Source organism: Sciurus vulgaris (assembly GCF_902686455.1).
Source record: "Sciurus vulgaris genome assembly, chromosome: 2".
NCBI classification, from domain to species: domain Eukaryota; kingdom Metazoa; phylum Chordata; class Mammalia; order Rodentia; family Sciuridae; genus Sciurus; species Sciurus vulgaris.
Window position 1 is genome coordinate 1,619,187 of NC_136462.1, and position 26,652 is coordinate 1,645,838.

Sequence of the window (26,652 nt, forward strand, 5' to 3'; positions counted from 1 at the left end):
CATGAGCAGGAACAGAGCCCAGAGCGTCCCTCCCTGTGACCCTGCACCCAGGCAGGTGAAGCTGCCTCTGCCCAGAAGCCAGGGGTCCTGGGCTCTCAGGCTCAGGGGCCCCTTACAGCAAGATGGGGGTCAGAGTGGTCCTGGACACAGCATGTCTTCAGGGTCCTGAGGCCAGTGGCAGAGCCAACCGGCAGCTCCCACAGTCCATGCAGAGCTGACCACCCTCCCTCCTGGGACTTTACACAGGGAGCCCTTTCTCTCCAAGACCTTGCTCAGGTCACCCCTGACCACAGGCGCTGCACAGCTGCAGGAGGAGTGGGTGTCTCCACCCTTTGGAGCACTGGGTGTGGCGTGTGGGTGTCCAGAGCCTCATCATGAGTGTTAGGTTGCTCACATACACCACAGTTCACTCTGAACCTACATAATTGCTGTGCATTTTAATAAGGTTTAGGGCTTCCTGTCACCTTTTCTCAGTTCAGTCCATGGACATTTGGGTCAGATAATTCCTTGTTATGTGTGGTATACTGAGATGGCCGGAGGTTTGGCAGCCTCGTTGGTCTCTAAAAACTAGATGCCAGGACAATCCCGCCATAACATGTGGGAACAACGACTGTCTCCAGAGATCGCCAACAGTCCCAGGGCCGGAAGGTTCTGGCATTGTGTGGGCTCCAGGATGAAGTGTATACTATGACCTGATCAACCACAGGAAGGACACTGGGTGGGCTTCTAGTGGGATAACGTCATAGAAAGGGGATCAGGCATCCACCTGAGTACGGAGGGAATAAGACTTGGCATCAGAAGTTTATAACGTTCACCTGTGTGTGGTGAAGCTCACCTGTAACCCAGGAACTCAGGAGGCTGAGGCAGGAGGACAACAAATTCAAGGCCAGCCTGGGAATCTGGGGAGACCCTGTCTCAGAACAAGACTCAATCAGGGCTTGGATGGAGCTCAGGGGTAGGACACACTGTGTTCAATCCCTGGAAAAGAAAAGAAGTTCATCAAGTTCACATGAAAGGCAGAGTATGAGAAATGTCATTGAAGGAAATAATCTTCATCAGAAAATCCTGGGAGTGGCCAGAACTGAGGAGGGAACCTCAGACTAGCCTGACCTAGAGGAGGAAAAGCCTTTGAGCGTCTGACAGAGGAGAGAGCTCAAGATCTCCACACTAGGAGGTGTTGGGACAGGAACCGGTTGGGCAGGAGCCTAGGGACTGAGCTGAACTGCTCTCCTGTGCACCTGGTCCTGGGCTGAGGAGGTATCAGGACAGGTACTGGCTGGCCAGGAGTCTAGGGACTGAGCTGAACTGCTCTCCTGTGCACCTGGTCCTGGGTTGAGGTGGAGTCAGGACAGGTACTGGCTGGGCAGGCGCCAAGGGACTGAGCTGAACTGCTCTCCTGTGCACCTGGTCCTGGGCTGAGGTGGAGTCAGGACAGGTACTGGCTGCGCAGGAGCCTAGGGACTGAGGTGAACTGTTCTCCTGTGCACCTGGTCCTGGGCTGAGGTGGTCAGGACAGGTACTGGCTGGTCAGGAGCCTAGGGACTGAGCTGAACTGTTCTCCTGTGCACCTGGTCCTGGGCTGAGGTGGAGTCAGGACAGGTACTGGCTGGGCAGGAGCCTAGGGACTGAGGTGAACTTCTCTCCTGTGCACCTGGTCCTGGGCTGAGGTGGTCAGGACAGGTACTGGCTGGTCAGGAGCCTAGGGACTGAGGTGAACTTCTCTCCTGTGCACCTGGTCCTGGGCTGAGGTGGAGTCAGCACAGGTACTGGCTGGGCAGGAGCCTAGGGACTGAGGTGAACTTTTCTCCTGTGCACCTGGTCCTGGGCTGAGGTGGTCAGGACAGGTACTGGCTGGGTAGGAGTCTAGGGACTGAGCTGAACTGTTCTCCTGTGCACCTTTCCTGGGCTGAGGTGGAGTCAGGACAGGTACTGGCTGGGCAGGAGCCTAGGGACTGAGCTGAACTGTTCTCCTGTGCACCTGGTCCTGGTCTGAGGTGGAGTCAGGACAGGTACTGGCTGGTCAGTAGCCTAGGGACTGAGCTGAACTGCTCTCCTGTGCACCTGGTCCTGGGCTGAGGTGGAGTCAGGACAGGTACTGGCTGGGCAGGAGCCTAGGGACTGAGCTGAACTGTTCTCCTGTGCACCTGGTCCTGGGCTGAGGTGGTGTGAGGACAGGTACTGGCTGGGCAGGAGCCTTGGGACTGAGCTGAACTGTTCTCCTGTGCACCTGGTCCTGGGCTGAGGTGGTGTCAGGACAGGTACTGGCTGGACAGGAGCCTAGGGACTGAGCTGAACTGCTCTCCTGTGCACCTGGTCCTGGGCTGAGGAGGTGTCAGGACAGGTACTGGCTGGGTAGGAGCCTAGGGACTGAGCTGAACTGTTCTCCTGTGCACCTGGTCCTGGGCTGAGGTGGTGTGAGGACAGGTACTGGCTGGGCAGGAGCCTTGGGACTGAGCTGAACTGTTCTCCTGTGCACCTGGTCCTGGGCTGAGGTGGTGTCAGGACAGGTACTGGCTGGACAGGAGCCTAGGGACTGAGCTGAACTGCTCTCCTGTGCACCTGGTCCTGGGCTGAGGAGGTGTCAGGACAGGTACTGGCTGGGTAGGAGCCTAGGGACTGAGCTGAACTGTTCTCCTGTGCAGCTGCTCCTGGGCTGAGGTGGTGTCAGGACAGGTACTGGCTGGGCAGGAGCCTAGGGACTGAGCTGAACTGCTCTGCTGTGCACCTGGTCCTGGGCTGAGGTGGAGTCAGGACAGGTACTGGCTGGTCAGGAGCCTAGGGACTGAGCTGTACTGCTCTCCTGTGCACCTGGTCCTGGGCTGACCTCAAGCTCCCTAGAGCATTCTAGAGTGCTGAGGACATCCTCTGAGGACATCGGACTGTTGGGTCTTCACTGTTCCAAAGTGGACTCTGCTAGTGATTCTCCAGTGAGTTTCCAGAAGCCTTGGTCAGACCAGAGTAGGCACTGTGATCCTTCTTGTTTTGGGGCTTCCGCCTCTTGGAGCTGAGCTGCTCGTTCTTCCAAGTCTCCTAGTGTAGACAGCCATTGCGGACTCCAGCTTCTGGTCGTGTGAGCCGATCTGATAGATCCCTCTTTATAATCACACTTCCTGTGACTCTGCCCCTCTACAGAACCTGACTAATAGTCACCCTTGGGGAGGGTGCTGCAGGGGATGGGCACTTTGATACTAATGGAGGTCTAACTCGTAACCCTCGCTGCAGAGTTGAGTCACCACCTCCAGAGACACGTCAACAGCCAGTTCTCCCCACAGCTGGGCTGTGACCCGTGAGAAGGTGATGTGCAGGTCTATGTGGGACCCACAGTGAGGGGCCTCGGTGTGATCCCAGACACAAACCTCCCTGCAGGACGCCCAGAGATAAACAGGGCGTCAGGAGCAGCAGGGGAACCTCAAGATCAGCGTGGCCCTCGGCCCACAGGCAGAGCTCGGGATCAGCAGGCCTCAGGACCAGCAGAGGGATCAGAATCAGAATGAAATCACGGCATTCGCTGGGGAATGGATGGAGCTGGAGAATCTCATGCCAAGTGAAATAAGCCAACCCCGAAAACCAAAGACCGAATGTTTCTCTAAGTGGAGGATGGTACACACTGGAGGGGTCACGGGCTGGGGGTGAGAGAAGAATGGAGGACCTTTGGATAGTGTTGAGGGAGATGGGCAGGAGGGGTGACGGAAGGACAGGTAGTGGACTGAGACAGACAGTATCACCCCGTGTACATGTGTGATTGCACGAGTGGTGTGAATCCACATGTGCACAACCACAGAAATGAAAAGTCGTACCCTCGTTGTGTACAATGGATAAAAATGCAGTCTGTAAAAATAAAAAAGAAAAAGAAAAAAAAGGAGTATCAGGACCAACTGGTAGAGCTCAGGACCGGGAGGTGGCATTCAGGACAAGCAGGGAAATGGGGAGCCATGAGCAACAGGAAGGGGCCAAGGAGCAGGTGCAGAGGGGAAGCTGGGCAGGGAGGGCTTCCTGTGAGCCTGTGGGGTTTCCTCTCTTTCTCCACCTTACATAATGTCAGGAGCCCCTGCAATGAGCACACTGTAGAGGATCTGTAGAATGTCCCAGTCCCAAGTACTGAGCAGAGCCTTTGTTAACTCTTACTGTGTTTGTAATTGTGTTCTTAATCTCATTCTTGCACATTTCCTGGGAATACAAGCACTCCTTATGCACAACTGAAAGGAGACTGAAATTTTCACAACTGAAGTGTCCTTGGAGAAGGGAGGCATCAGCACCATTATTGTCATCTGAAATCAGTGTGCTGACTTTGTTATCGAGAGGGACTGCTGCATGCAGGACGCAGTGTGTCTGATTAAGAATGAAGGGGTCATGTCCCTGTCCTCGTGGTCTGAGAACTTCCAACCCTTCTGCTGGACCACCCAACCGTCCTGCTCCCCTGGCTCAGCCCACCACTAGGTACAGCCCTCTGCCTGGAGGAAGCAGGAGACTCAGGGTCCAAGATCCTGAAGAAGCCCATTGCTCAGGGGAGGGGTGGGCAGCAGTCCCCTCTCCTCAGCTCTCCTCTCCTGGACTTCTGAAGTTTCCCCTTTGAAGTTCTTCAGGTAACTTCCAGGGACATGGTCACTGAGTCTTGGTGGTTGTGTGGAAACTGCGTAGCGCCTGCTTCGTGTCATGTTGCACTCTGATTTTCCCTGTGCCCCTGGGTGTTTTCCTTTGCTGCAGTTCTGTCCATCTCTGTTCCATCTTGAGCTTCAGCTAACTTCCTGATCCTGGCACTGTGGGTCATTTTCTTCTGAATTTCAACATGGGCATCAAGGACTTTCTGAGCTTCTGAGGTGCAGGGTGGACACCAGGCCCTGTGCATGCTGGAGCCTGCTCCACCCATGGTCAACACACCAGGCTGTCATTTTAGGTTGTGAATTCAGCTGCACATCTTGGGGAGGCAGGAGCAGTGGCCTCGGTGCCTGAGCATGGCCTGCTGGTCAGCAGGGAACACGGGGTTCACCCAACACCCAACACTCTCCTTCCTGGGAGGAGAGCCTTCTGGAAGCCTCCTGCAGGCTCTGTTGAGTGTGCGGGTGAGTGTGCTGCCCATCACCACCCTCTGGGTGGGACAGACCAGCTGCTCCTGTGTCAGCCATGTCCTGTGGCTCCTCACTCAGCCCCTCCACCCTCCTGAACCCCCCTCTCCCTCCACAGTCACAGGTCAGCTCTGCTCCTGTGAGGCCAGCTTTTCACATGGACAGGGAAGTGAGGTCAGGAGGAGCCTGTCCATCAGGCTCCACCTTCTCTCCTAGATTATAACCTAAAATTAGCTCATGAGCTTTGCATCCCTGAAGCAAATAACTGACATCACTAATTCATGCCCAGGAAGATGAATTTTGGCTCGTATCGAAAGCTCCCGTCCATGACCAGAGGAGTCCATTGCGTTTACACAATTCCTGGGCATGTCAGCGTGCAATGCAGAGTGCACCGTGGGGAAAACACTCACTTCGGGGTCTCACAATCCCATTGCATGGCATGTCCACAGTGATCCAAGTAGATTACAGGAGAATCCAACCCTTAAGGGATTTGCTGTTCTCCAACAGCCCAAGGCCCTGCAGAAAGATCTCAGAACACAGAATGTGGGGAACACACCTGATCATCCCTGAACACAAAGATCTCAAGTTCATCTCATGATGTAGAACACATTCTGTCCTTAGGTTTGAGTCCCCAAAGGCATAAATGCGTCAGTGGAGTTCAGAAGTCCAGTCCAAAGACTCCAAAAAGATTCAGGAAAAACTCAGCTCTGTGCCATTAAAATCAAAGAGGGCTCTATACCCCCAAGTTCTAGAGTAGGGGCAAACATTCCCATTTGTAAAGGGAAAGACAGAGACATGCTGAAGGGGACTGAAGCCCAGCAGGACTGACATTGAACCCCGGTGTCCATGTCTGTCTCAGGGCCTCTGTAGGGGGAGAGAGGTGAGGGCTCTGGGCAGCCCCACCACACAGCCCGGCTGGACACAGCCCCCGGCCTCCCTCTTAGGGAGCCTTGTCTGAGGCCTGCAGCTTCCTGGGCCAGCCCTGCTCACTGCTGGTCCTCTGCTCCTGGATCTCCACAGCAGCCCTGCTTCATCTCTCAGCTCCAGGCATCACCCTGCCAGGGCTGCCAGCAGGACTCTGACCCTGACACCCCACCTGGCCTCCCTGGCCTTCCTTCAAGTCTTGGTGGAACCTGTGTGACCCTGACCCTCTTGCCTTCTGACTGCACAGCCAGCATGGGGAGGCTGATGACAAGGTCAGCCTCAACAGGGAGCAGGTCCTGGCCTCCCTTGAGCCATGACTGGGAACCTCTGAGCACCTTGCTGGCTGAACAGGGGAGACCATGCCTGGGAGTGCAGGGTCAGGCACCCCAGAGCTCTCTCCCACATCCCTGCCCTGGGTGTCTACTACATTTTCATCTCTGCCTCTGAGCTGGTGAAGCTGGGCCTTACTGATTCCTGGGATCCCAAGACCACCTTCCATCCTCTGGGTGCAAAGCCCTGGGCTGCCCTCTGTGGAGCTGCTGGCCACACCCTCCTGGCTGCAGCTCCTGGGCAGCACCACAAACGTGCTGCTCTCCTGCACAAACTGCAAAGCCCCAGCTCTCCTGCACTGCTCTTTCTGCCCCTCCCTGTCCTGCACATGGCTGACTTCAGTCAGGAGATCACCGGCCAGGGCATCGCTGTGCCCGTGAGGAAGTGCCCACCCACAGGCTGCTCCAGCATGAGTGAGCCCAGCTCCACAAGTGTGGGGTCATGCACACTATGGGCTCTGAGGAGGTCACCAGAAGTGTCCACCTGGGAATGAGAGGAGGGTCAGGTGAGCAGACATGTCCAATATGAGAGCAAAACCCAAACACTCAGTCACCCTGGTGAGACGAGCGATTGAACACAGGAGCCACCACTCATGATTCTGTGTGTGGAGTTAACACTTATGGCCATTGTGATTTGGTGCACGTGTGAAATGAACTAATTGATGATGAATGTAAAACAAACAGACATGGGATAAAACAAGTGAGAATTGTGGTACAACATTTCAAAGTCTCTGGGACAGGATGAGGGAGGTCCTGAGAGGCAATTCTGTAGCACTGAGTCCATACATCAAAGGAATAGAAAGACATCCAATAAATATCCACACAATACACCACAAGACTCTAGGAAAACAAAAACAAAAAAATCGGATTTTAAAGATGGCGGACTAGAGGGTGACTGCATCTCCTGTCGTTCCAGAACTCAGGATTCAAGAAGGGGAGTTATAGAGAGACTAGGACCAAATCAGAGATGCTGGGTGAGTCTCTCCCACTGGGTGAAGCTCGACCCGGGCAGCAGGCCCTGTCCACAGCCAGCTTCTCGGAGCAGACCCATCTAGTGAGAGGCTTTTGAGCACACTCATCCCCCAGTTCTGCACCCAGTGGCGGGCAAGGGGCAGCTTTCTTGTGGAGCACTGCATTATCAAGTTCCTCCAAGACTTCAGGCTACTGAAGGCTGGGAGGTGATACATTGGAAATCTATAGGGACGCTATAAGCCAATAGAGGAAATCTGCAATATCTCAGAGTCCCACAGATACCTGACCAATATGAGAAAACAAGGGAAGAAAATGTCCCAAACAAACCTAGATGATATATCAATAAAACCCAATGACAACATTGCAGAAGAAATGTCAGAAAGGGAGTTCAAAATGTACATAATTAAAATGATCAGGGAAGCAAATGAGGAGATGAAGGAGCAAATGCAGGCATTGAATGATCACACCAATCGACAGTTAAAAAGGCAAATACGGGAAGCAAAAGATTATTTCAACAAAGAGTTAGAGATACTGAAAACAAACAAACAAACAGAAATACTTGAGATGGAGGAAACAAGAAACCAAATTAAAAACTCCATAGAAAGCATAACCAGTAGGATAGAACACCTGGAAGACAGAACCTCAGACATTGAAGACAAAATGTTTAATCTTGAAAACAAAGTTGACCAAACAGAGAAGATGGTAAGAAATCATGAACAGAATCTACAAGAACTATGGGATATCATGAAAAGGTAAAATTTAAGAATTATTGGGATTGAGGAAGGCTTAGAGAAACAAACCAAAGGAATGAACAATTTATTCAATGAAATAATATCAGAAAATTTCCCAAAACTGAGGAATGAAATGGAAAATCAAGTACGAGAGGCTTATAGGACTCCAAATATACAAAATTACAACAGCCCCACACCAAGGCACATTATTATGAAAATACCTAACATACAAAATAAAGACAGAATTTTAAAGGCTGAGAGAGAAGAGCATCAAATTACATTCAGGGGGAAACAAATACGGATAGCAGCAGATTTTTCAATCCAGACCCTAAAAGCTAGAAGGGCCTGGAACAACATTTATCAAGCCCTGAAAGAAAATGGATGCCAACCAAGAATCTTAATTGCAGCAAAACTTACCTTCAGATTTGATGACGAAATAAAATCCTTCCATGATAAACAAAAGCTAAAAGAATTTACAAAAAGAAAGCCGGCAATACAGAACATTCTCAGCAAAATATTCCACGAGGAACAGATGAAAATACAATGATGCAAACCAGCAAAGGGAGGAACTATCCTAAAGGAATAGCCAAATAAAGGAGAAACCAAGTTGTGTCAAAAAAAATGAGTCAAATGACTGGGAATACAAATCATATCTCAATAATAACCCTGAATGTTAATAGCCTGAACTCATCAATCAAAAGACATAGACTGGCAGATTGGATTAAAAAGAAAGATCCAAAAATTTGCTGCCTGCAAGAGACTCATCTCATAGAAAGAGATACCTATAGACTAAAGGTGAAAGGATGGGAAAAAACATACCATGCACACGGACACAGCATAAAAGCCAGAGTATTCATCCTCATATCAGATAATGTGGACGTAAAGCCAAAACTAGTAAGAAGGGATAAAGAAGGACATTTCATACTGCTTAAGGGAAGCATAAATCAGCAAGATATAACAATCATAAACATCTATGCCCCAAACATTGGCTCATCCATGTACGTCAAACAAATCCTTCTTAATTCCAGAAATCAAATAGACCACAACACAATAATACTAGGGATTTTAACACACCTCTCTCACCACTGGATCAGTCTTCCAAACAAAAAATGAATAAAGAAACCATAGATCTCAATAACACAATCAATAATTTAGACTTAATGGTCATATATAGAATATAGCATCCAACAAAGAGCAAATATACCTTCTTCTCAGCAGCACATGGATCCTTCTCTAAAATATATTTTATGCCACAAAGCTACTGTTAGCAAATACAAGAAGATAGAGATACTACCTTGTATTCTATCAGATCATAATGGATTGAAATTAGAAATAAATGGCAGAATAAAAAACAGAAACTTCTCTAACACATGGAGATTAAATAATACGCTATTGTATGATGAATGGATAACAGAAGACATCAGGAGGGAAATAAAAAATATTCTTAGAGGTAAACGAGAACAAAGATACATCATATCAAAATCCCTGGGACACTATGAAAGCAGTACTTAGAGGAAAATTTATTTCATGGATCGCATTCAATAAAAGAAGAAAAAAATCAACAAATAAACGACCTAACACTACAACTCAAAGCCCTAGAAAAAGAAGACCAGCACAACACCAAAAAAAAGTAGTAGAAGACAGGAAATAGTTAACCTCAGAGCTGAAATCAACAAAATTGAAACAAAAGAAAAAAAATTGACAAAATAAATAGTTGGTTCTTTGAAAAAAATAAAGAAAATTGATAAACCCTTAGCCACACTAACAAAGACAAGGAGAAAACCAAAATTACTAAAATTCGGAATGAACAAGGAAATATCACAACAGACACGAGTGAAATACAAAAATCTAATTAGAAGCTATTTTGAAAATCTATACTCCAACAAAATAGAAAATCTTGAAGACATCAACAGGTTTTTAGAGACATATGAATTACCTAAACTGAACGAGGAGGACATACACAATTTAAATAGACCAATTTCAAGTAATGAAATAGAAGAGATCATCAAAAGCCTACCAACAAAAAATGTCCAGGACCAGATGGGTTCTCAGCCGAGTTCTACAAAACCTTTAAAGAAGAGCTCATTCCAATACTCCTCAAAGTATTCCATGAAATAGAAGAGGAGGGAACCCTCCCAAACTCATTCTATGACGCCAATATCACACTGATACCTAAACCAGACAGAGACACATAGAGGAAAGAAAATTTCAGACAAATATCCTTAATGAACATCGACACAAAAATTCTCAATAAAATCTTAGCAAATTGCATACAAAAATATATCAAAAAGATAGTGCTCCATGATCAAGTGGGTTTTATCCCAGGGATGCAAGGTTGGTTCAACATCTGGAAATTAATAAATGTCATTCACCATATCAATAGACTTAAAGTCAAGAATCACATGATTATTTCAATAGATGCAGAAAAAGCATTCAATAAAATACAGCACCCCTTCATGCTCAAAACACTAGAAAAAATAGGGATAGTGGGAACATTCCTTAATATTTTAAAGGCCATCTACGCTAAGCCCATGGCCAATATCATTCTAAATGGTGAAAAACTGAAAGCATTTCCCCTAAAAACTGGAACAAGGCAGGGATGCCCTCTTTCACCACTTCTGTTCAACATTGTTCTTGAGACTCTAGCCAGAGCAATTAGACAAACCAAAGAAATTAAAGGGATGCGAATTGGAAAAGAAGAACTCAAACTATCCCTGTTCACTGATGACATGATTATATATTTAGAGGAACCTGGAAATTCCACCAGAAAACTCTTAGAACTCATAAGTGAATTCAGTAAAGTAGCAGGTTACAAGATCAATGCCCATAAATCCAACGCATTTTTTTTTTTTTTTGGCGGTGCTGGGGATTGAACCCAGGGCCTTGTGCTTGCAAGGCAAGCACTCTACCGACTGAGCTATCTCCCCAGCCCCAATCCAATGCATTTGTATACATAAGTGATGAGTCTTCAGAAAGAGGAGTTAGGAAAACTATCCCATTCACAATAGCTTCGAAAAAAATAAAATACTTGGGAATCAATCTCAGAAAAGAGGTGAAAGACCTCTACAATGAGCACTACAGAACACTAAAGAAAGAAATTAAAGAAAACCTTAGAAGATGGAAAGATCTCCCATGTTCTTGGAATGGCAGATTTAATATTGTCAAAATGGCCATACTACCAAAAGTGCTACACAGATTCAATGCAATCCCAATTAAAATCCCAATGACGTACCTTACAGAAATAGAGCAAGCAATTATGAAATTCATCTGGAAGAATAAGAAACCCAGATTAGCTAAAGCAATCCTTAGCAGGAAGAATGAAACAGGGGGTATCGCAATACCAGAACTTCAACTCTACTACAAAGCAATAGTAACAAAAACAGCATGGTATTGGTACCAAAATAGACAGGTAGATCAATGGTACAGAATAGAGGACACGGACACAAACCCAAATAAGTACAATTTTCTTATACTAGACAAAGGAGCCAAAAATATGCAATGGAGAAAAGATAGCCTCTTCAACAAATGGTGCTGGGAAAACTGGAAATCCATATGCAACAGAATGAAACTAAACTCCTATCTCTCACCCTGCACAAAACTCAACTGTAAGTGAATCAAAGACCAAGAATTAGAACAGCAACGCTGCACCTAATAGAAGAAAAGGTAGATTTGAATCTTCATCATGTCAGTTTAGGACTTGACTTCCTTAACAAAACTCCTAAAGCACAAGAAATAAAATGAAGAATCCCGTGCAGCTGTGCCCAGGTGCCCTCCCCCGTGCAGCTGTGCCCAGGTGCCCTCTCCCGTGCAGCTGTGCCCAGGTGCCCTCTCCCGTGCAGCTGTGCCCAGGTGCCCTGAAGTAGACCTGGCAAGAAAGGGGCTCCCTTGACAAAGACCCCGACAGGAAAGGAGTCTGCTCTGCAGGGACGTGTGGGGGCTGCAGGTCACTCTGCCAGGAGTCTCAGGCCCTGAAGATGCGCTGTGCCCAGGACCATGATCCTCATGCTGCTCTGCACTTGCCTGAGAGGCCAGAGTCCAGGGAGGCAGCTTGGCCCTGCCTGGGTTTCCAGCCCTGTGCTGGATTGCAGGATCACAGATAGGGATGCCCTGGGCTCTGTTGCTGCTCACAAAGTGACCATCCTGTCCCAAGTGTCCCTGCTTCAGTCTGGGTGAAAATGAGCATCAGTCATTTTCAAATTCTAATTTTATCTTAAACTACTCTTGTTTTTTTTTGCATGAAATTAAACCAACATGTACTTTTCAAATTACTTGTTGAGCGATCAGTTGCTGTACTTTTGGTCATCAAATTTGCAAGAGTCAACGGGCTAGATGGTGCATGTCTGCCATCCCAGGGGCTTGGAGGCTGAGGCAGGAGTATCGCCAGTTCAAAGCCAACCTCAGCAAAAGTGAGGTGCTAAGCAACTCAATGAGACCTCGTCTCCAAATAAAATACAAAATAGGGCTGGGGACGTGGCTCAGTGATCTAGTGCCCCAGAGTTCAATCCCCAGTACCACCCCCAAAAAGTTGGATCAGGCACCATCCACATTGCTGTGTGAAATTTTTAGGCTGAGACAGGAAGATTGCATTTGAGGCCGGCCTGAGTGACTTAGTGGAAGCCTGTCTCAAAATAAAAAATAATAAGTGCCGAGGATGTGGTTATGTGTACAGTGCTCACGTTCAGTCCCCACTACAAAATCAAAGAAAAACAGCAAGAACAGAACTCATGTTCCTTGTTTTTATGTCAATAAACGAGTTCATCAGAGCAGAGAAAGAGCTTCTTACACAGATGCGTCTGGGTCTCTCTGGATGAGCTCTCTTGCTTTCCATTCTACTAAACATTTTCCTTCCTATGACATATGCACACACTCTTGTCCCTTGTCTCAGCTCTCTATCATGCTGAAAGTATCTTCTTTTAATTCCTTAATCACATTTGGGACTTGGGATTGAAACCAGGAGCACATTAACACTGCCACAGATCCTGAGGCCCCTGGCGAGTGATTTTGCTTTTGAGAAATGGTCGTGCCAAGAAGCCCAGGTGGGCCTCCAACATGCAATCCTCCTGCCTCAGCCTCCTGAATAACTATGACCAGAGGAGGCCAACCATATGTGGGTGGCCTGGGCAGGCGTGGACCGGAGCCTGGAGCGTGGTGGTTGCATGTCCATATCTGAGAGACGTTTGTGTGCCAGGCCACTCCGAGTGGCCAGGAAGGTGTGGCCCAGCAGTCTCGGGACCTGTGCTCCAGACCTGAGTCCAAAGGGAGGCTCAGGCAGGGCACCGTCGCTGCCTGGAGCGGCTCAGGTCCCAGACTTCTTTCTAAGGCGTGGCAGGCATGGCACGTTGAATCTGCGGTGGTGGCAAGGCACCCATCAGTGACATGGGCAGAACACCGGCAGGCGTGAGTTGTGCGAGCCGTGCAGGGACAGGTGTGGAGAGCGGAGACAGGAGGGAGACAGGATGGGAGTGGGTAGGGGCTCTCTGAGGCCCTCATGCCTGTGGCCTGCCGGTGCCTGGCGATGTTCCTGTGCAAGGGCACAGGAAGCTCGCCTGCTGTGGCAGTGTCCTGCCAGCTCCGACCTCCATCTCAGGCACGCGCTCCCGGAAGGAAGGCGCTCTCATGCTAGACGGCCACAGGTTCCACCAGCTCCGCTTCCCAGGTTCCTGCCCGCCGTACAGTAACTTTGAACAATGGCTTTCTTGACAGCTGCACAGAGCTCCTGACCTTGCACTTTGCAACTGTGGATTTCAACTGCAGAGGAAGTGCATAGATGCCCCAGTTTCTGTGACTTTGCTAAATGGAAAGAGTCATGGTCGCATAGTCTTTAACCTGATGAGGAGACCTGTATAAACAGATTGCTGGGTAACTCTGTAGAGCTGCGTCTCCATCAGAGAGCAGGCTCCGCCTGATCGCAGCCCCATCTTCAAAATCTGTGTCTGTGAACCTTGACTTTCCACTTCCCCTTCACCCCTCGCGGACCCGAGACTTGGTTGTGCTGGCCAGGGCAACAGGGTGCGCACCAGGTCCTGTCCACGGCCCCACGGAGCAGGGGCCTCTCCATGGCGCGGGTCGTGTGCCATGGCACGGGAGGCACCAGGGCTGGCACGCCCGTCGGTACTGACCTGCTGCGTGAAGTCGGACAGCACAGTGAGGCCGGTGAGCGAGTGTGCGGGTCAGCCCCGAGCCGTGGGTGTGTGCCCAGCCGAGTGGGCAGGCAGTGTGGCCCCGGGGTGAGCGCCGTCCCTTCAGTGAGGGGTGGCAGGTGGTCCCCAGCAGCTTGCTGATGGCACGCTGCTGCGAGGTGGCAGTCTCCGGCAGCGCCCTCAGCTTCCGTGCAGTGCCGAGGTTTCCGGGGCCTCCCACCTGCTCTCCCTTTCATGGGAGGGCTTCCTGGGTGCAGCCTGCTTGCTGGGACGAGGGGCAGTCGGTGCTGGCCTTGGCGCGGGTCCACCAGGCAGCCTCCACTCCGGGTGCCTCACCTCTCCACCCATCGCCAGGGCAGGGCTGCGTGGGGCTCACGGGGCGTGGTCTGGCTGCTCCTTCCTCATCAGCATTGTCTTCTTGCGGCCTGGAGAACCTGCCTTTTCCACTTACTGTGACACAAGTGCCAGCGTGGCACACTGGCACATTTCTCCCGGATCTGGGAAAGTACCGTTCTCTTCTGATCCTCGGGGACCTGGAAGCAGGTATGCAGGGACAGTCCTCCTGGCCGGCAGCTCCTCCTGCCGTGCTTTCACGTGTGCTTGCTCTTCTGGCCTGTAAGGCCCAGGCTGAGCGTGCTCCGCCCACCGAGCCTGCACTGCCTTCCGGAACCCGCTGCTTGCTCGCTGCTGTGAGGACCCGCCCTCCGTCTTTGAAGCTCATGTACCTCGGGTCAGTCTTCGGTGCTTTGATTCTTGCTGCAGTGACTTTATCTCTCTGAACGTGGAGATTCGTGTCCTTCTCCGCGTGCCTAAAGTCTCGCACGACTCTTCCGAGTGAGCTCTCCGCCCTTTATCTTTCTGTTCTTGAACCCCTGTGGCCAGCGCCTGTCCTCAGAGTCCAGGCCGCTCCCTCCCTCTCACCTGCCTCTCCTCGTTGCTTCTGAAACGTGGGCCCTTGGTCCCACTCTGCGGGTGGTCCCCCACTGCCAGCTCCCGTCCTGTCTTGTGCTTCGGCTCCAGGATTCCTGGGCTCCTCGCCTGACTTCGGTCTCTCTGTTAAATGTCACACCCCGGTCGTGTATCATTGTCCACACTTTGATGATCTGCTTCTCTGCATTTTCATGACCTTCACTGAGCTATTTTGTTGCTTTGTCCGGCAGCCTGTGTGTCTCCTTTCTTCGGTCCCCATCGCTGTTCTTGCTGGTCCCCCGTGGTGACACCGTGTCCCCAATCATCCTTAATCCCTGGGGCGGTGCATCTATGTCTGCATACTTGAAGTCGATGGTGATTCCAGTCCTTAAGACTTGGCTGTCCTTCTGGGAAAGCTGTTTGACAGTCGTCTTTCCAGAGACTCTGGACACTACGTCTGCAGTGGTCCACGGGCAGACCTGCTGCTGACGCTCTTTGAACTGGCACATCTCGTGCTGAGTCGGTGTGTGGTGGCCTGCAGTCCAGATCTACTTGCTGAACCTGTCCACTGGATCTTCTGGGTTGGCCCTAAAGCCTGTATCTCCAAAGATCCGCCTATGTAAATTCTAGGAACTTTTTACTATTACATTGCCTTCTTATAAGGATTACATCGACTCCGTAGATCTGTTTGGTTAGTATGATCATTTTAGCAATATTAGTCTTTCCAACCCATGAACATGGGATACTTTTCCACTGATGTGTGCCGTTCTCAATTTCCTTCATCACTGTGTGTAATTTTCAGTGAACAAATCTTCTGCTGTGTTGTCTAAACTTACTCCTGAATATATTTCACGCTATTGCACATGAAATCGTCTTCCTAATTCCATTTTGGGGATATTTTGTCATTAATGCATATTTTTGTATGTTCAAATTGTACCCTGAAATCTTACTGGATTTTACCCACTTAGAAGCATTCTTGGTGGAATCCCTAGGGTCTCTTAGGTATAAGAATCTGTCATTACCAAACAGAGACTGTTTGCATGTGTTTTGCTTCATTTCCTTCCCAGTTGCTCTGACTAGGGTTTCGGTGCCATGCTGAACAGGAGAGGTGAGCGTGGCCATGCTTGACTTAGTCTTGCTTTTAGGGAAAAAGCCATCTGACTTACATCCAGCAGGTGAAGCCTTAGAGGCGCGCTTCCCATTGTGGCACGTGTCATGCTGAGGCACGTTTCTTCTACCCTCTGTTTGTCGTGATTTTCTCATCAGGAAATGATGCTGGATCTTCACACGCCCTCTATGCAGTCGCTGAAGGGATTCTTACACTTCATTCTGTTACCACAACGAATCACATTTACATATTTGCAGGTGCTCGACATTCTTCTACCCTTGATCACGGTGGGTGATCCCTTCAAAATGCTGCTGAATTAAGTCAGCAATGCTTGGTTGAGGATTTTGGCCTCAGCGCTCACTAGAGGTGTTGGCCTATGATTTTCTGTTCTTGTAGTTTCTGGTTAGCTCTGGCATCGAGATTGCTTTGACCCGGTAAGATGAGTTTGGGAGTATCCCTCGTTTTCTATTTTCAGGAAGAGCTTAAGAGGGCCTGGTATACATTCCACAAATGTTGGTAGAGTTCAGCAGTGAAGACATCTCCTCCCTGACTTTTCTTCTGTGAGACACTTCATTATTGATTCTATTTTCTCCGTATTAGCCTGCTCAGATGCTAGGATTTGGTTTTTAAATCATGCTTCTGGGAATTCATACTTCTAGGTGACTTCCGTGGTTGGCATATGACTGCTCACGGTAGTCACTCATGACCCTCATGTTACCTGGTCCTGTTGAATTGTCTCCTGGTTCACTTCTGGTTTTGTTTGTGTTCTTCTCTCTTTTGCATTTAGTAGTCTAATTAAAGTTTTCTTTATGTTTTCAAAAGCCAATGTTGATGTTAAAACATCTTGTTGTACATGATGAATGTAACCTAATCTATCAGTTTAAATAAACATGATTAAAAATGCAATTTTCAATTTCTTTCTTTTTGTATTTTTATTCTGAGTGTTATTTCTCCTCTAGATTATCATTTCCTTCCTTCTCTACGTTTGAACTTAATTTGTCCTTCTGTGTCTGATTCTCTGAGGCACAGTACTACCTTGTTTATCTGAGATCGTTCTTCATTTGGATATTGATGTTCACTGTCACACATAGCCCTCTGAGGAACACTCTTTCTACCTATCATCAATCTTGATAAATTATGTTTCCATCTTTCTTTGCCTCAAGGTTTTTCAAATGTTCCTTTTAATTTCTTCTTTGACCAGTGGTTTTTAGGGGTGTGTGGTTCAGTCCCCACATATTTGAAAATTTCCCTCGTGTCTGTCTTTTATTGTCCTCCAGCTCCGTTCTGTGTTTACAGAAACAGCTGGAATGACTTCACTCCTTGTAAGTTTGTGCAGACCGACTCTGGGGTGACATTTGAACTGCCCTGGTGAAGGTCCACGTGCACCTTAGGAGAATGTGTATTCCGATGTTGTTCGAGGAATGGTCTGTATTGTTTGAAGATTCGTTTGGTCTAAAGTGCAGTTCGAGTCCAGGGTTTCCTTACTGCTTTCCTTCTAGAACAGGAAGCCACTGCTGAAATGGATTTTTGAAATCCCTTGCTATTATATTGAAGATCTACCATCACAGTAATGATGACGGATGTGACCTCCCTCCTGCCGTTTGTGAATTTCCATCGACTTGAGAAGCGTCACACCTCCATTTCTGTCTGGCTGTCTCCCTTTACCACCTGACGGTTATCTGCAGTGCTGGACTTGTTCAGTTGGTGTTCTGTCACCTACTAAGGCTTTTACCTCGTGGCCGTCATATGCTGACTTAAACGTCTTGGACTTCAGAAGGTCTGTTTTAGGTTAGTAACTCATTATCAGACTTCACACACTCGTCCGTATTCTATGGTTTTGATGTTTCGTTTTACATCTTTATCCAACTGGTGTCCTTGGGAGATCATCGCCCTTACAGCCACCTAGTCTTTGAACCCTCCCGTGAGGATCTCATTGAGCTCCACAGCACCGTCAGAGTCTCAGGACCTCCTAAGTCTGACCGCATCCTGTTTCCCAGCGGTTTCTCCGTCTTGCGTTCCCAGGTTATGAGGTAGCACATCTCCATTGGCCTGCAGCACCCTTCTCTGATCTATGATGAGGCTCGTCTGTGGTGAGAGTTCTGTTGTGCTTCACACGCTGACTTGTCCACATCCCATCTGTGTGTTCTTAAGTAGACAGGTTCCTTGTTGTTTTATTGTAGAAGTTCACAGTTGGAGGGAATTTTCCTTTAGTCCCGGATGAGACTTTGAATGTGAACCTTGAGGGGTGCTGGGCTGCTGTATGATTTTGGCACTGCAGGGATAGAATAGACACATTTTTATCACGAGATGGACTTTACTTTGCGGCCAGATGAAGAACGATACAGTCGGGCAACGGTCACGTGCTCCCCATAGATTCATGCGCTGGGCGCTTGGCCCCGAGCGTGGCAGTGCTGAGCTGCTGCAGCTTCTAGCAGGGGAGGCCTGGCGAAAGGCGGTGGTCTCCCGGTGAGAAAAACATGCCCGTGTCCAGACGCCGCCTCCCTCCAGCGATCGTTTCCCTGCCACCGTGCATAGTCCGTTATTCAGCTGGCTTTCATCCTGTGTGTTTCTGCCATCTGAAAGGAGCCAGGAGTGATGGCGTTAGGACAGGAAGACCTGCGCGTTTCCAGCTGAGCGCTGCCAGGTTCGCCTCGGCTTTGCCGTGCTGGCTCTGTGTGCACCCTGCCACAGCATCTCCTGTTCTGGTGAGACAAAGAAGGTGCTTCTCAAATCTCATAAACTGTGGGAACTGACTCCTGACATGGCTTGTGGGAAGGACCGAGGGGTCGGTCCACGTAGACCGCTCACGCTCCGGTGCAGGCAGGCCACGAGGGGCTCCTCTGTGCTCCGATCAGCCTTGCCAGACTGGTCGAACATCACAGGCGCTGATGGAAGCAGATCGCCCTGAACAACTAGGCCAGACTGGATGTTTGGTCCCAACCAGCCAAGGCACATCTCGCCTCACTGTAGCTTTGAGAATGTGATATCATCTAGAAAACGTTCTCCAATTACACTCGTTACGATTTTTGATTTTTTCTAACCCTTTTATTAAGGACAAAAGAGTGAAATCACATGGACGATAGAAGTGAAATCTACTCTTCCACACTGAGTGCACGAGACCATCACGCCCAAGCCTGGCTTGGCACTTGAAGCCTCTACGTCTGTGGACGTAAGAACACTCTGGGTTCTGGAAAGATAAGCGCCATGGTCTCCAGGGAGCCTGGGCCGGTGAGAGGCCAGAGGGGCGGGCAGCAGGCACGCAGTGGACGTGGCCGCCACCTCTCCAGTCACATGGAGAGTGCGGGAGCTGCCATCCGGTCATAAAACAAGAGAAAGCTGGAGAACGGAAACTGACATCGTCGCTGGGACCCCTCTGGAAACAGGTTGCAGAGCAGACCACGGTGCTGACAGAGACGCGGGACCAAGACGCGCGGAGAGCCCCACGGCAAGAGAAGCCAGCGGTCCTGAGTCCTGACCCCGGACGAGCACTGTGGCAGGTCCCTGCCGAGAGAGGTGGACCGGCAGCGGGGAACCACCGCAGGGAGACAGTCGCAGGGTGCTGCACGTTCACAGCACTCGTCTTGCAAGCCAATGACGTTTCCCGGTGGAAAGCCAAACGCGCTGCCCCCAGGACACGAGGGAAGGGAGAGACGCTGAGTGGCCTGCAATGCACCAGAGACGGCCCCGTGCCAACGCCCGCTCTCCAGAAGGCAGCGTGCGGCAACAGGCTTCACGAGTGAACCCCGGGACAGGATTCCCGTCCACCCCACAGGGCAGAGGTGACCAGCTCCTGCGGGAGCTCTCGGGCACAGCTCTGCGTGGGCCGAGGTTTCGCCTAAGACTAAGGTAAGCCGTGCCGACCCTTTCCTCAGCAGAGCTCCCACGCCGCCTGGACCAGCGGGGACAAGCTGCAGTTCCACTCGCTCTCGGGGGGTTCCTAGGGAAGGCGACACACAGGGAAGACACTCGCACGCGGCGGAGAACGTCGGTCCTGTGGGAACCTGCGAGCGGAGGGAAGGTCAGACGCATCCCGCTCCCACCCAGAGAACAGCCCCTCTCGCTGGGTCCCGTTTGCCTCCGTCCCATGATGGACTCGTGGTGAGTGGCTTTCAACACAGAACTGAAAGGTGCGCTGAAGGCCCGGAAGCACGGGCCCAGAGCGAGAGTTAATGACGGCGGCCACCTGGGAGGCCAGAGCTGGACAAGGGTCAAATAGTCCAGAAGGTTGTTAGAACCGGAAGCCATGGAGACTCTGCGGGGCCAGAGGAGAAGCTGGAGGCCACAACCCTGGAGGAGGAGTGAGGAGTCCTCCAGCTCCCGTCAGTTGGCTTCCTGTGGCCAAGGCAGGAACCAACAGGAGACCCATGTCAGATTCATGAAGGCCCAAGCCGCACAGCAGCGAGCTCAGAGGAGAGAAAAGGAGTCGTCCTGCTTCCCACCACTGTGACACGTGCAGGGAGATCAACTTAAAAAACGGACAGGTTTGCTCTGGCCACTCTTTCAGACTTCTCTCGGCGGCCTGTTGGCCCTGTGGCTTTGGGCCCCTGGTGACCAGCACACCAGAGTGGGGCGCGCTGTCGAGGAGCCAAGCTCAGCCTACAACAGCAAGGAAGGAGAGGGACAGAGGCGGGGCTGGGGTCCCCCTGAGCCCTGCCAGGGCCCAGCCCCAGGCTCCAGCACTGCCCAGCAGCACTGTGGGCTGGTCAGCAACCTGTGGCCCGGAGGCCCCTGGAGAGGAGGTCACATCCCAAATGCAGCAGTTACCAAAATCTGACGGAGGTGTGTCTCCTCGGATCGGAGTAACACCAGACATAAGGGAAGCTCCTTCAAGTGGTGATGGGGAGGGACAGCACTGTGACCAGTGCAGACAGATGCCACCCATCCTGAAAGCTGCAGCGGCCCTGGCCGTGTGGTCTTTGGGGAGAACAGGCAGGTAAGTGAGACAGCTGCTATGTCCAGAAATGAGCCCCACACAGTCCGTGTGTCTTTGACGAAGGAGCACGCACAATGGCAGAGTTTAGGTCTAGAATGTTCCCCGAAGGCTCCTGGGCTTTCGGCTTGGTCCCCAGCTGCTGGGCTCCTGGAAGGTGGTGCGACTCCAGGAGACGGCCTAGCTGGGGGTGCTTTACTCAGCTTGTGCGCTGTCGTGAGCAGAACACCCAGCCAGAAGGACTCGGACAGGAAGTGTTTACTTGGGAATTGCAGCTTCAGAGGTCTGATCCCTGGGTGGCCAACTCCTCGGCTTCGGGCCCAAGGTGAGGCAGAGCTTCTTGGGGAAGAGCCGCCTGAGGCTTCACCCAGCCAGGCCAAGGATGTGGTGCTGCACAAGCCTTTTGAGATGACATCTCACGGCCAAGAACCCCACATGCCAGGAGTGGAGCCCCAGGACCTGTCTGCCCAGCTGGCTGTCCGTCTTGCTTCGACCCCGCCCCTTCTTTATACGCCCCTGCTCCTCCATCAAGGGATGGGAATGTTGACTCTGTGCCCTGGTGTGTTGCATTGATGTAACTCGCTTTTGATGTTTGCAGGACTCACAGCCAAAGAGCCTCAGAGGTGACTTTGGAGGTGGACTTCTGAGCCATGCTGACAACTATTAAGACTATGGAAACCTTTGGAGATGGACTGAGTGCACTTTGCATTATGAGACGGATGTGAGCTCTCATGGCCCAGGGATCCTGTATCATGATTTGCATATGAGTTGAGCCCAAAATCTCATCTAAGACAACACAGGGATGTCCAGAGCTGAAATCATTACATCGTCAGCATTGTAAGCTCATCAGTGCATTGACCAGTTTGATGGATTAATAATTGAGTCGATTACTGGGTGGTCACTTCATGCTGGGGGGCATGGCTAGGGGATGTAGGTCATGAAGGAAAAATTTTCCTCCTCTAAGTTATTCGTGTCCGTTATTTTGGTTATAACGACAAATAGCCGTCTAATAAAATGTACCGACAAATCTATCACCAGTCCCCATCTATGCACCTCTACTAGTTTTGTCTCCTTCAGGAGGTGATAGATGCACTGGGTCACCACAATGACACAGCACGCAGCCCCAAGTCCTTGTGCCCCACAGAACCTTCAAAAGACAGTTAAAAACTCTCACGACCAAGTTTCCCAGAATGCTGGCACTAGGAGAAAGGGTTCTGTGTGAGTTGCAATGCCACTGTCCAAGAGGAGCGCTGGTGTGCAGCAGTCTGAAGCCGCAGCAGCTGTTTCTCAGAGCAGGACCTGGGTGCCTGGTTCTGGGGAGCAGAGTAGACCTGTTCGCAATTCATGTGACCCACCTGCCCCTAGCCGTCGGGAGGTACCTGAAGTCTGAAAAGCCGCACTCTTCTCTTTCACCTGACTTCAACTCAGGGCGGACACAGGAATGATTTATTTAATAATATGGGAAGTTGAGCTGGCAAACTGCAGCCTGCTGGTTGCAAACTGGAATGGTCTAGACACCGTAATCCACCCAAGGCCTCGAGTGAAGTGCTGAGGGAAGCCTCGTGGAGAAATCAGGACATTCAAATCACCCATCACAGCTAGCGCAGGAGCCACGGAGATGCTCAGACAGACAAACTCACAAGTGGCCCAAGTAGGGTGAGGCCTTCACTGGGGCTGGTTCTAGGCTCAGCATCGACCTGGGAAGCGCTGAATCAGGGCCCCAGACAGAGCCACCCTGCAGGGGCTGACTCTGGTGTCTACTGTCTTCTCATTTGTGCCTTCAGTCTGACGCCGACCTGGGGTGCCCGCTTGTGATCTTGAGGTCAGTGGGACCCAAGTCCCCAGCTGAGGGTCCTTATGCCTCCGAGGTCCCCAGATGTGTCTTTCAGCTCCCTGGGCTGACAGCCTCAGAAAACCTTGATCTGCTGGACGCAGAGGCACCATCCCAGCTGCTGGCAGGCTGAGGCAGGAGGGGCACAAGTTCAAGGTCAGCCTGGGAACTCAGTGAGACCCTGTGTCGACATAAAATAAAAAGGGCTGGGGCTGTGGGACTTACCTGCCACACAGGGCCTTGGGTCCATCCCAAGCACCTCAAAACGAAAGGGACAGAGCGAGGACTCAGGCCCGCCCGCCCGGGAGCTTCGGTGAGGACCCAGGCCCACCTGCAACACCCAAGTGCTGCGGCTCCCCACCTACCACCACCTTCAGAAGCCTCTGCAGCCATCTTGGATTATCCCGGAAGCGGAAGCCGCCATCTTTAGGTGGGGCAACTCTCTCCTGAGAAGCCTGCTGAAGACCAGCAGCTCATTGTCAGGTAGCTCTCATGCATCAGGCTGCTGAAGACTTGAGGTTTGTCTAGAATATGACAGTTGTGAGGTAGGGTCTTTTAGGTTTCGATTCTGATTTTTTCTTTTTCTCAATCTCTCTATTTTCCTCTTATCCCCCTGTTTCCTTGGAGTCAGTTTCTCCTTTTCTCATGCTAACAGCCAGCTTCTTTTGATCCTGCTTTCACCTTTCCTGTGAACTAGTGCCTCTGACACCCACTTCCCATCCCACTAATATCACATCCTACGCCCCTCCCCATCCTCTTTGTCCACCATTAGAAATGGTGGACCTCATTGTGGACCTATTGGATATACTGCAGATGATGATCAAACTCATCCTCTCTGTTTATTACAACTCGACTGTGAACGTCTTCGTGGGGGCTATTTGGTTTAAGGCTGCATATTGTTTACACTGGGTGCTGCTAATATTTTTCTCCCCCTTAAATGTGAGGCGTTGGAAACCTGCAGGACACTATAAACCTCTAGGGGGAAACTGTAAATACCCCAGATCTGCACTGCTAGAGAGGACGACACACAGACAACATGAGAAAAACGAGGGAAGAAAGTGCCCCAAAGAAAGCAAGATTAGAATCCACTGACAGCACGGTAGAAGAGATGTCAGCAAAGGAGTTCAGAATGTACAAAATTAAAATGATCCGGGAAGTAAAGGATGTAAAACAGAGCAAGTGCAGGCAATGAATGATCACTTCAATAAACAGTTAAAAGAGCAACTGCAGGAAGCAAAAGATCATTTCAACAAAAAAGCCTCAGGGGCCGAGCAGCAAGGGCTGAGTTCAGACCAGATGGGGGACTACTGTCGCACCCAAGGAAAGTGGACCCAACCTCCCCACAACAGAGACAGAACCACAGACAACTCTAGAAAACCAAGCCCTGTCCCACTTCTGGGACAAGGACAGACATCAGGAATTGGATGCCACTAAGAGTCCATGGCAAATCTCAGGTGAACTGTGGCCCACAGCAGAGGGAAAAGAGAAATGCAAAGTCCAGGGGTCCATTTTCAGAACACAGTATTTAGCCTTAAATGTAAAATGACTTGGGATGTAGGAAAGGCAGCTGCAGGGGAGAGCAGGACGGAAAGGTGCACGTAGGTAACAAGGAGTGTGAGGTTCACAGCCCCTGGACACACAGGAGGGAGAAGGAAGGAACCTGACTAACAGAGATGGACTGTGCACGTGCCAGCTCAACCCAAGGGGACTTTCCTGCCACAGGAAAGGGAGGTGGGGACAACTAAAGGTACCTCTCTTTAAATAATCCAGTAGGAGGCAGTAAAACCTAGGCGATGTTCCGAAGACTGCACCCCAAATACTCAGCCAGTGAGGAACCAGGGAGAGACCCTACGCTCCAGGGGAGAGAACATCGGTTGTACCCAATCTGGGGGTCCTTGGCCTCCAGGCACCTGATTAAAGGCTTTACTCGTGTCTCTCAGTACATTCTTTGGGCTTGGACAGGTGAGCGTGTTTCCCCTCACCTGCCCCTTCCCATGTTCTGCTCTCCTCTCCCCTGCCCCTCCCCTCCCCTGCCCCTGCCCTCTCCTGCCCCTCCCCTCTCCTGCCCCTCCCCTCCCCTGCCCCTCCCCTCCCCTGACCCTCCTCTCCCCTGCCCTCCCCTCCCCTGCCCCTCCCCTCTCCTGCCCCTCCCCTCCCCTGCCCCTCCCCTCCCCTGCCCGTCCCCTCTCCCCTGCCCCTCCCCTCTCCTGCCCTCCCCTCCCCTGCCCCTCCCCTCCCCTGCCCCTCTCCTCCCCTCCCCTGACCCTCCTCTCCCCTGCCCCTTCCCGTCTCCTGCCCTCCCCTCCCCTGCCCCTCCCCTCTCCGGCCCTCCCCTCTCCTGCCCCTCCTCTCCCCTGGACAAGAGCCCAGGAAGGTGGGCTGGACCCCCACCAGTGAGTGCCTAGGTCCTGCTCTTCCTGGCCTCCTCCTCCTGGAGCTGGCGGGGCCTTTTTGTGAAGGGCCCTCCCACTGTGCTACTACTATAGCTACCACGATGGTAGACCCAGCAGCAAAAACCCTGGTGCTGAGCTCAGAGCCCTGTGGGCCCAGAGGGGCCAGCACTGCAGTCTCCACCCGTCCAGCCATCTTTGCCTGTCAGCTGAGCCCACACACAGCACCTGCCCACCAAGGGAGGCTTTGAGGTGGTTGCATGGCCCCCAGAAGCACTGTGGCCTCTCCCCAGAGCCCAGCAGCAGGGAAACCCACCACCTCACCACCCCAGGGACCAAGGGACTTAAGCCTCACCCTGGCCGGGAATCAGTGGGCTACACCTCCAAACCTCCCAGTGGGAAGGACCCCCAGAGACCAGGGTGACTCTCCAGGCCAAGACTCAGCACCACTCAGTCCCCCAGATAAGGTGGGACACCCACACCACGTAAGCAAAAGTCCCAGAATGGTTCCAGCACCTTTAGGAAGGCGCGAGCACCCTGAGGGAAGCAGACCTCATGTTAGGTGATAAAAGGGCGCAGTTACGGTTCGTCGCCAGCTCCCAGAAACGCTCCACAGATACAGGTCTCACACAAGGAACCTTTTATTTTGCGCAGACGATCACATCTGCATGGGGGAAGGGGAAGAAGGAAAGGAGAAAGATGGCGCAAGGTTTCTCTCAGACATAGGAATTTCGCGGGCTGAGAGGAACCAATCGCAGAGGAGAATTCTTACAGACTGACTGACGGAGCAATGACATATTAGGACCTAATGTGGGAGGCAGGAAGATTAGGGCAACGTAAGCCAGAAATTCCTGTAACGCGAGAGGCGGGGAGAACGCAGACTGACAGGTGTCGGGAGGTGGGAATTCCTGTCACGGGAGAGAAAGGTGGCTTTGTATCTTACGCCTCAGACAGGGCAGTCCCGCCAGGGCCAGTCTCTCGGGCTCTGGAGAGAAAATGGCCCCTGGTCACAGAAGGGGTTTGAACTTCATAGGGTACTGATACCGCCGTTTACGTGACGAGTTCTGCTCCTTCTAATGTTGAAGATTGAACACTAGAGGAGCACCAAGGCAAGCAGATTAAGCAGGTTTTATTTAAAGGTGATAATACAGACTTCTCCCAGCAGGAAGAAGGGGCCGTGGCTGATGTTCTAAAGTCCCCAGAAGTGGGCGCACCTACATCTTTTATAGGTTAAAGTCTCTTGTGTTCTCCAGTTCTCTCCCCCCCTTATCTTTCCTTCCTGCCTAAGTGACTAGGCCTGGTTTTGCATTAAGTGAGAAGCCATG

At 51.1% G+C, this 26,652-nt stretch overlaps 1 long non-coding RNA gene and 1 gene segment (V, D, J or C); both read left to right on the forward strand.

Moving 5' to 3' along the window:
- LOC306653293 (immunoglobulin alpha-2 heavy chain-like) overlaps positions 1-26,652 on the forward strand; it is a 460,569-nt gene that overhangs the window by 275,700 nt on the left and 158,217 nt on the right.
- LOC306653302 lies at positions 14,752-24,890 on the forward strand. The gene is made up of 3 exons (XR_013761692.1): positions 14,752-14,889; positions 15,320-15,372; positions 23,018-24,890. It is a non-coding gene; the product is annotated as an uncharacterized lncRNA (long non-coding RNA).